At 43.9% G+C, this 10118-nt stretch overlaps 1 protein-coding gene across 3 annotated transcripts in view; it reads left to right on the top strand.

Moving 5' to 3' along the window:
• Positions 1-3956: 3956 nt before the first annotated feature.
• The window catches only part of CEP350 (centrosomal protein 350), a 70190-nt gene continuing 64028 nt past the window's right edge, over positions 3957-10118 (top strand). For all 3 annotated transcript variants that reach the window (XM_062497846.1, XM_062497845.1, XM_062497844.1), the window contains exon 1: positions 3957-3991. The gene's annotated coding sequence lies outside the window, so the exon portion shown is untranslated. The remainder of the gene's footprint in view (positions 3992-10118) is intronic.

The raw sequence follows: 10118 nt of genomic DNA, 5'->3' as shown, positions 1-10118 counted from the left end.
TGTCTGGAAACCAAAAACTTAATGTTGTGCTAGCCAAAGGAAAATCACTTGTTGTGGTTTTGTTTGTTTGTTTGTTTGTTTTTTGTGGGGTTTTTTTTGTTGTTTTTTTGGTTTTTTTTGTTTTGGTTTGTTTTTTCTTTGCTTTTATGAGCTGTAGGGAAAGCCCACAGGGGTATATATACAAATATATTGTGCTGCTTAGCCTGAGGAAGGTAAAAAACTAGATGGTATAATCAGTTGCCCCTTCTATAGGAGGGGGAAGGGCTCAGGATTGGAAGACCCTGTTCTTGAAGCAGGAGGTCCTTTTGTAGCTGTTTGTGGGTTTGTCCTTAAAAGGCTCTCATTAAATATCCACAGGTACTTAATGCAGAGCTCATTAAGCAACTCCTACTCAGCCAGAGGTGAAGAGTAATGTCTGTCTGTGCTCCTCACAGGCAGCTGATTACTATCCTCTTTTTGTATAATTATTTTGTTACCTGGGGCAAATTGAACCATTTGATGTTTTCCAAACTGTAAAATAGTTTGGCTTCTTCTTGAGAAATCTCACTTGTGAAGTTGAAGCATCCCTGACTGTCAGCAGCCCAAGAAATTAGCTTGTGACAGGAAAAAAAAAAATGTGGTTTTACAGAGCAAAGACACCAGATCTGGCCTTGAGAGACCAAGAAGGGGATTTTTCTTTCTCTGTGGCCTTAGCAAAAAAAAAAAAAAAAAAAAAAAAAAAGCTTTTTTGGGGGGGATGTGCTGAATCAGCTACACACCAAGTTGCAGACAAGATTTCCAGCACTCTGCAAATTGGACTGGACAGGGTCAAGGTGAGAGCCCCTTGCAGGCGGAAGGGGGAGTGTGGCCCCTCTCCTGCTGTCACCTGTGGGCACCTGCAGGATGAAAACACCTTACTGCCTTCAGCAGTGGCTGTTGTTACCTTGTCTCTCACACCCTGCTCTGAGTCACGCTGTGTTGAGTGTGGAGCATGCTAAGCAGGTTTGGGAAAAGGAATTAATTCCCCCCCCCTCCCCCCCCCATTTTTTCACATCAACAAAATCTTACTTTCTGCAAATTAAATTTTAAAAAAAAAGTTGTGGCTTTCATATCCTTGATTTTGAAAATTATATTTATTTTGAATAAAATGTCCAGCTCAAACTGAGTGCAAAAGGTAAGGGGGAGCTCCATGTTAAGGCAGGTATAAAATTATTTGCTGTGCAGGACACAACTATGCACCATCTGCAGTGCAAGTGCCAGCATTCTGTATTTAAGAAAAAGAATCTGTTTTTTTGGAGGGGTGTAGCGGGACATGAACAACTTGCCAGATTCTGTTAGGACCCTGTGGTATAGTTGGGAAACTGGCAAGAAATCTGAAATGATGCTTTTATTTTATAAGAGAAGAATTTTTCATGTGTCGTTTCTGCTGTCAGATGGACTGCAAAGTCGTAGGAGTACAGGGAAGGGAGGGGGGTGTCCTGTAGTCTTCACAGCTGCCCTGTGTCCTGTTTTATTGCCAGCTCCCGACAGTTGGATTTATAATTGTATGCCTGGAAAATCTCATTCCGTGTCCAACAGGTGGAAGCACCCTTCCCCAAATTCCTCCGTGGCTCTTGGGAGCCAAGTCAATCAGGGCCAGGGGGGAGGGAGTCTGGGGGCTCTTGGCGGCAGGAGCCAGCTGCCCCTTTCTAATTTTAGAAGGGGTATGCAAGAACAGTGTGGAGTGGAAAACTTTCCAAACCTCTCTCCTGGAGCTGCAACAACCGAGTTAGTGAAAGATGAGAATGTGGCTCCTTACTTTTAACTTGGTGCATGTCTCCATCTGCCACCTCCAGCGCTGGGGCAGCGCTTGCTGCTCTTCCCTGCGTTGCTTTGCCCTTTAGGAATCTCATCCAGCTGCAGAGTGCTCAACCCCTCCGGTCCTCTCAGCTGTGGCTCTTCGCAGGTAAATGGTTTCTTTATTTCTGATCGCTGAGAGTTTAACACGGTGACTGCGTTTTCCGCAATAATGTCTTTCTCTTTTCCTTTCTCTTCTCGTGTAGGATGTTTGCCCATCAGAGCTTTCCACTCGTTGTAGGGGAAGCTTTGAAAAGTGTAATCTGAAGTGTCACAGTTAGGTTGCACTGGCAGATACAGAGAAAAAATAGGAGCAAAACCAGAACACAAAACATTGCCTTTTAATTTTATTTGGCTGAAACCAAATGATTTCCATGTTTGAGAAAATCCTAATGTGATGCTTAGTTTGCCTGGAGATGAGGAGGAGCATGAAACTAGACTAACTGCGTCCAAGCAGAAAAGAGAAACTGTTTAAAAGCATAATTAAAGAGGCAGTACATTATGAAAGTGCTGAATAATTTAAATGGGCTGCCAGTCCAGCAATATTAAGCAGTAAATTTAAGCAAACACTATGTGATGATGGGGAATGTAATAATTTAATTTCCCCTAGTCTGCAATCAGGGCTCCCATCCATTGCAGTAATATTGTTTTCATTGACTGAAATTGCCATAATTATTTTTCTTATTATTACTTAGAGTCTTCTTTATTTGGGAGCAGCAAGCTCACACTTTGAGGACTCAGGAGGGAATTTTGCAACACTTAGCACTCTTTCTCACTGGAGCTGTGCTTGTCTTTCCATGTTCAGGTATTTTTTTCTCCTCATCTGGCAAAACAAAACAATTTCCAAGGGTTTTACCGCTGACATCTCAAGCTTACCTCTTCTTTCAAAGGAGGTATGCTTATGCAGGAAAATATACTCTGCAATTAGTTTGTATATGTAAAAGACCCAAATTAAGGCTACATGAGTATCCTGTAATTGTGACGTGATTAAATTCTGCATTGCCTAAACTTCATAGCTGTAATCTCTCAGTATTTAGGGTGTTTTCCTATGATGTTCCCATACTGGAACAATTTACATGCAAAATGTTGACCATTTATTAGAGCAGAGGCTATGTAAAAATAGATTAATCCTTTTCAGTGAAGTCTAAAAAAATATATATATTTTTTTAAAGGAAGTAAGTAGCTCTGGTAGTTTCCATGATCCTTTAGCGTTTAGGGTAGATAATTCTCCACCCCCGTGCTCCCCCAAGAAATTTGGCACCAAACAATCACACTAATGACTGAAAACCAGACAGGCCCTGAAGGGAACATTCCCAAAATAACTATAGGAAGAAATTCTTTTTTCCTATACTAATACCTTTCCTTCTTCAGTGGAAAAAAAAATTTGCTGTAGCTGGGTAATATCTGAGACTTATTTTTGAAGTGTGGGTAGTGCATCTTCAGCGTGGAATCTACGGGTTTAGAAGTCAGTATACTCACATTATTGTTAGTATACTAACAAATTTTTCCGTGTTTATAATGGATGTTAAAAGTGAAAAGAAGCCTGTTGTACTCAGTCCTGTCTCTGAAAGTTCTGCAAAGGTTTATTTAAATTTAAATTTGGGAGAGTATAATTGGAGACGCTTTCATTTGCAAAAAAAAAAAAAAAATTCTAGAGATGACTTGGCTATGAACACAAATGATTAAAAAGCGGTGTCCTAGTTTCGGCTGGAGCCGCTTCGGGAATGCCAACATCAGCGCTGGCTTTAATTAGCATTGCCAAGTCCTGGCCTTTCACCGACACCCAGGGCTCTGCATATAAAACGCAAAGGGACTGACCCGGCAGGTCGAGCCTGTAGTACTGTGACGGCAAAAAGAAAAGCTCCGAGGGAAACGCTGAAGAACGAGGCTCTCCCGAGGCTGAGGGAGGGCACGGCTGCCGCGCCGCGCCCAAGATGGCGGCCGGCGCCGAGGGGGCCCGGCGGGACGGCGCCATGCTGGGAAGGTCGGCGGCGGGCCTGTTCTCGCGAGAGTTTCCGGTGCGCCGCCGCCGCCGCTCCGTGTCAGTTGCGGGCCGGTAATGGCGGCGCTGAGGGGCCGCTGAGGGGCCGCGCACCTGGGCTCGGGCCGCCCTCCCTGCGCCCGCCCTCCGCGGGATGTGCCGCGACCTGCCGCCGGAGCAGCGGGATTCCACCAGGTGAGGAGGCGGCGGGAGCGGCCCGCGCCGCCGCCCCAGGCCCCGCTCGGCCAGCGGTGCCGCCCCGCCGGGGCGTCGGGCGAGGTGGGGCCGGGGCGGGCCCGGCCTGAGGAGCTGCCGGCTGTCACTTGGCTCGGCCGCTTCGCCCGGCTGCGGCGTCTCCGCGGCATCCGCTTCACCCGTTAAGTCTCTTTTCTTTTTCTAGTTTTGATTTGTTTTCCGCTGCTTGTCGTACCGGGGGGTGGCAGATGAAGGGAGAGGGCTGGGGTGCTCCGTTTCGCTGTTGTCTTTTCGCGTTGTGGGGGAAACCGCCGACCCCGGGTGTTTCTGCCGAGAATCAGAAACGGAGCCTGGGGTGGCCCCACTGCTCTCGGAGCGGTCCCGAGCACCGGGACGGCGCTTTTAAAGTTTAAATGTGCGATTTGCTCGTGCCTGTGCTGTGCCGGGGCGTCCTGCCCCGGCATTGCGGCATCGCTCAGTGTGTGCCCGCTCAAAGTCCTCCTGACATCCCCGGGAACATCTGCCCCGAGCGTTCTCTGACTTCATCGGTGCCATGCACCGTGCCTGTTGGAGACATAAAGGCTTCTTGGGTTTTTTGTGGTGTATTTGTTTGTGGTTTTTTTTTTTTTTTTTTTTTTTTCCCTGTGAACGCAGTTTTGTGTGGTATATTGCCTGTTGTCGGTGTAGTTTTTGTGGAACAGTGAGGGTGGTCAGGCACTGGAATAGGTTGCCCAGGGGAGGTGGTGGAGTCACTATCACCAGAGGTGTTTAGGACGTGTCTGGATCTGGTAGTGTGGTTTAGTGGTTTAAGGGATGCAGTCGGTGAATGATTTGACTTGGTGATCTTAAAGTTCTCTTCCAACCTTGACAATTTTCTAGTTCTCTGGCTGTTTCTGTCTCCGGATATAAGCTGTAGCTCAGCAGCCGAGCATCTCCTGGTACACTGTGTAAATTTGCAGGTAGAGGTTTGTCTGTGAAATAGCTTCATTGCGTAGATGAGCAATCCACTGTCTTGAAATTGAAAATTTAACGTTTGACTGGTCGGTTCTTGGTGGGGGAGGGTTGTCATCTGAAGCTGCTTCAACTGTTATACTGATTGGAAAACTCAAAGTATGGTTACCAAAAGTGTTTGTGAGACAAACGTGTGGAGCTGTAAGTGATTCACTGCTTTGCATGTACGTTCTCGGTGTTCTCTCAGGCTGTCTGCACAGACGGGATAAGTTTTGCTGTCTCTTTGCTATAGTTCTGGTTGCTGCAACACTTTCATTAGGTAATGCTTGAGATAATTAGATACAACTGAGGGTGTGGCCACGAGAACACCGAAAACTGTCCAAGGCTTCGGTTTCTTTAGGTGAGTGACGCTACTTTAAAGAGAAGATATCCTGTTCCCACTAAGCAGACCAACTTAATTTATGTAGTAATTGCACATTTCTGCAAGGGGCCATGGTACTGTGGAAATTACGTGCATCCAAAGGAGTGTGGGCAGCATCTTGAGAGAGGCGATTGTGCCCCTCTGGTCCAGTCTCCTGAGACCTCACCTGGGTGCTGCTTACAGTTCAGGTGTCCCCAGTGTAGAAAGGACATAGAGCTGTTGGAGGCAAATCCAGAGGAGGCCACAAAGTTGGTAGGAGAAGTGGAGCACCTCTCCCCTGAAGGACAGGCTGAGAACACTGGGGCTGTTCGGGGAAGATTGCATGGACACCTCACAGCAGGTTCAGTATCTGAAGGGACCTACGAGGAAATCAGAGAGGGACTCTTCGTTGGGAACTACAGAAGTAGGACAAGAGGGAATGCCTTCAAACTGAGAGACTGGGTTTAGCTTAGGCATTGGGAAGAAATTCTTCCCTGTGAGGGTGGTGAGGTCCTGGCACAGGTTGCCCAGAGCTGTGGCTGCCCCATCCCTGGGAGTGTTCAAGGCTACATTGGATGGGGCTTGGAGCAACTTGGGATAGTGGAAGGTGTCCCATGGTTGTGAGTTGGAACTAAATAATCTTTAAAGTCCCTTCCAACCCAAACCATTCTAGGATTCAGTGGTGCTGATGGGCATGGATCATCTTGTAGGCTGCCTAGGCTGGGTGTGGTAGTGACTGAGAGAAAGTGATTTTAAAATTAAAGAACATCTTGTTTGGGTGGGTTTGTTTTACTAAGCTTTGGCGCACAGCTCAGGTTTGAACACTTTACTGATAAACCAGTCCCAATGTGGATCATGTCTTTTTATGTCTTGAAATAACTTCATTGGCAATTTCTGTCATCACAGCAAAAGCATCCCTTAAATGGATAAGAATCTAATCTTGGAGTTGCTACATGTGTACTGAAGGTTTTGTTGACTTGGATGTAAAGAACTTTGTGTCTCCTTTTACTCCTCTACCAGACATACAGCTGCTTTCTGCTAAAAAAGTTTCCTTGTATCAAGCAGACTTGTGGATAAAGTCCCATTGTCTTTAGAGTGCTCAGATGAGGCTACAGTCCTGTTAATGTGTTTCCAGTTAGGTTTGAAATCAGGAGTGTCAGTGCATACAGCAACTGGATCTGTTCTGCATTACCATCTCTGGGAGATGAGTGAAGCTACACAACATAACATGAATAGTGTGATGTGCTGTTGCTGCTTCTTTCCTCCCACCTTGACTGTCCTGAGAAGAGCTTGATAAAATGACAGAAAAGTCACCATAAAAGAAAAATTATTAATTTTCTGCCAGGTTTGTGAGTTGTGATGCAGTCAGGTGAGCATTGCATCTGTGACGGGATGACATGGTTGCTAGAGAAGGTAGCAAGGAATATTTGGATTCCTCCTGTGGAGCTGCTAAATCTGCTCAACTCCACGTTGAAAATTTACATCAGAGAGACACCTTTTTATCAGTACAGCAGAACTGTTTAACTCTGCTATCGATGTACCTAAACTAACTAATACTGTTCAAATCAATATGAGTGTTAATATGAGATCAGGTGTAGTGCTACAGTAATGATAACAGAAGGATTTTGATAGTTGAATGCAGAAAGAAAGCTTTCCCAGTGTAGTCAATATATTAGGCATGTGGCTGGATTAGAACAGAAGAGTAAAATTTATCCATAGATGTAAGTGCTTGGAAGATAGATGTGTATCATTGTGCTAATGATATAATAGGCTTTAATGGACTGCTCCATTGAGAATAAAATTACTTGTATGCCTAAGTCTGAAACTTTTGTCAATATGCTAGAGAAAGAATAGAGCAAATAAATGAACTGATCAATTATACCAGGTCAATTGAAACTTAGTGAATTTTAACAGAAGTTCTGGGTGGTTTAGCTTCCTAAGAGCACTTCTCACTGATGGCAGAATTTCTCACTAAGTCACATCCATGGCAATGCACCAGGTTTCTCATACTGAAACAGAAAAACTTTTAAAGGGATGGTGTTACTTAAATATGAGAAAATATCTTATTGCTACATTTAGCTAGATCAAGAAAAAGTCTTTTAGCAGAGTCCTGGTACATGCCTTTGTAATGCCAGGTCAGAAGCAGAGCTGGTGGTCACTGTTTAGCTTGTCATGAGGTTTTTGTGTTTGGGGTGTTTCGACATCTTGTGCTGTTATTGGGACACTTCTTAGATGCTCCTTCTGAATGCAATTCTGAGCAGAGGCATCAAAGGTGAGAAAGTGGCATTTGGAACATTTTCCCTGAAGTTTTCATGCACTTTGCTTGGAAAGAAAAATAGCAATCATCCTGCAGTTGGCACAGCTGCAGATGAAGTTGCTTCTCTGCTCGTATGTCTGTGGTTGTGTTGAGATGTTGAAAGCTGCTGTCTTTCCCACAGTTGACAGGTCTGGTTCTTGTTCTTGGCCGAGAGCATTGCCTGTAAGTTCTAAGAAGACTCCCTCACAGTGGAGTGTTCCTTGTGAGATGAGACAGAACTTGAAGAATTTGAGCATATTCTGCTGAATGGATTTATTGTGGGCTGCAGGAATTGAAATCTTCTAATGTGTAGTTTCTGGTAACTGGAGGTGGAACAAGTGTACAAGTTCTTGTTTTGAAGGCCAAGGAAAGAAAATGCAGGAGTACTTTATTGGTTCTAGAAACTGGTGTATTTTCTTCTCTGTCATAAATGCTAAGGTCTTCGAAGTCCAAGAAAATACGGAACTTGTGCATGGATAGGCAAACCCTTGTGTGCATCTCCTTAATAAATGGATGCATTCTCTGTGCCTTTGTACTCTGATTTCTTCATGAACAATGAATCAAGTTACACTAGTTGTCACAACATTCATTTCAACAGATTTCCTCAGAGTACCTCCAGGCACATGATGCAGCAGAGGAAGACATTCAATGCATTTCACTTTCAGTAGAGCCACTAGTCCCTTTTTAGGGCCAGTTTTATTTTTTTATCACTTCTCCATCACTTGTGATGAAGCAGAGACACTTTTGCGAGTTGCCATGTCTTTTCATAGCAAAAAAATGTGGTAAATGTGCATTTTCAGCATACAGTAGGAAAGAATCAGATTCAGACATGTTTCATTTATAGAGAAATCTTCATTATAGTTTGGATGCAAATTTAGTAGCTGACTGGTGCCAGTGATTTAATCATAGAACTCAGGAAACATATTTGTATTTTCTACTGGGTTTTTTGACATTTGATGGATGTGTGTATATGTCATTTATCTTCCTGGTTAACACCTAGAGGTAGTGACACATGTTTTGAAATTTTTAAATGCTCTTCTGTCTGCAAGTGTGTGCTGTATCTTGATTGCTCTCTTTTTGTACTGCCTTAGCATCCCTAAAGCTTTTTTTATCTAGCTTAAGACAGATCCAATTTTATTTAATTTCTTTGACTTATGAAGCTGTTTTGTTTTGTTGTAATTATTTTCCAAAATAATGATGACTGGAGTGTGAGTTCTTCTGGTGTATATACTGCTTGTACTGCAAGACAAAATGTTGTATGTTACCTAAACTTGGATCACTCAGAGCAGCTAATGTTCATGAGCTCCTCGGGCATTGCTGGTGTTCACTTCCTTTAAATTTCATTTGGAAGCTTAGCGTATAAATGAGTGTTGGAAGAAGGTGGAGGGAGGACTTGCCTCATTCTGCAGTGTCAGCTGTAGATTCTGGAGATGTGGAGCTTTTTGGACAAACACGTCATGCATTTGTTTGTTGTGCTGGAATTTGTCCTCAATCCTGAGGAAGGTCAGTACATTGCCTGCATCTGATAGTGTTGAAAGGCAAAGTTTTCTCAAAATATGCTCTGGCCAAATAAAGAATATGTCAGTCTTGTATCAAAAAAAAAAAATTAAGCCCATATACATAACCAAAACAAGTCTTAGAACAATGTATTACAGATATTTTTAACTCTCATTTAAATGGGATAATGCAATATGGTAAGAACTTGGATTCCGGAAAAACGAGTAGGTTAACGTTATTTTTATTCCAGACACAAGCATATCATAATAAATTGTATTTTGTGGTATTTAAGAAGACATGGAAAGTGTTTCTGGCATCTTTAAATCTAATTTCCACCATTTTCCATGGACTGGCTCAGCTAAACAATTTGCATGATTGGGTCTGCCTGTGCCTGTCCACCTGTGTCTGTTCCTGCCAGCACTGCGGAGCTTTAGCTGCACAGGCAGCAGCTCCAGAGGGTCTTTTAAGATTCAAAAGTCACCTTTGTATTTATACATGGAAACTTAGAATGTTTTTGAAAACAGGAAAAAACATCCCCAAAACCCATTATTTGTGTCTGTGTCCATTTCCTCCACAGAGAGGCGTGCACTGTGTGAGGTGTGGGTGCAGTGGGATACACCAGGGCAGGGTGCCCTTGAGCTCCAGTGGTATCTCCACTGGTAAGAAGAAGATGCATGGTTCTTGTTTTTCCCAGTTCCAGTGTTCTCCTTGAGGCAAAGGCAAGAGCAGCTTCACACATTTGCTCCTGGGGAGCAGCAGCCAGTACCAGCAGAGACTGGTCTGACTGTTCACCAATGTTTCCATCCCTCCTCATTCTGCTTGCATGGAGGGTGTTGCTTATAATGTGACATAGATAAAACTAATAAAGCAAAAAGAATTGGCAAAATTCTTTTAGCCTGTACCAGACTCCCAGTTCACTTTGCTTTACCTCATAAGCCCATTGACTTTCTGCCTGAATAAGACGAGGAGAGGCCCAGGCATAA

This window comes from Cinclus cinclus, chromosome 8 (genome assembly GCF_963662255.1).
Source record: "Cinclus cinclus chromosome 8, bCinCin1.1, whole genome shotgun sequence".
NCBI classification, from domain to species: domain Eukaryota; kingdom Metazoa; phylum Chordata; class Aves; order Passeriformes; family Cinclidae; genus Cinclus; species Cinclus cinclus.
The sequence above is the reverse complement of the archived record's forward strand: the minus strand, read 5'-3'. Positions and strand labels throughout refer to the sequence as shown.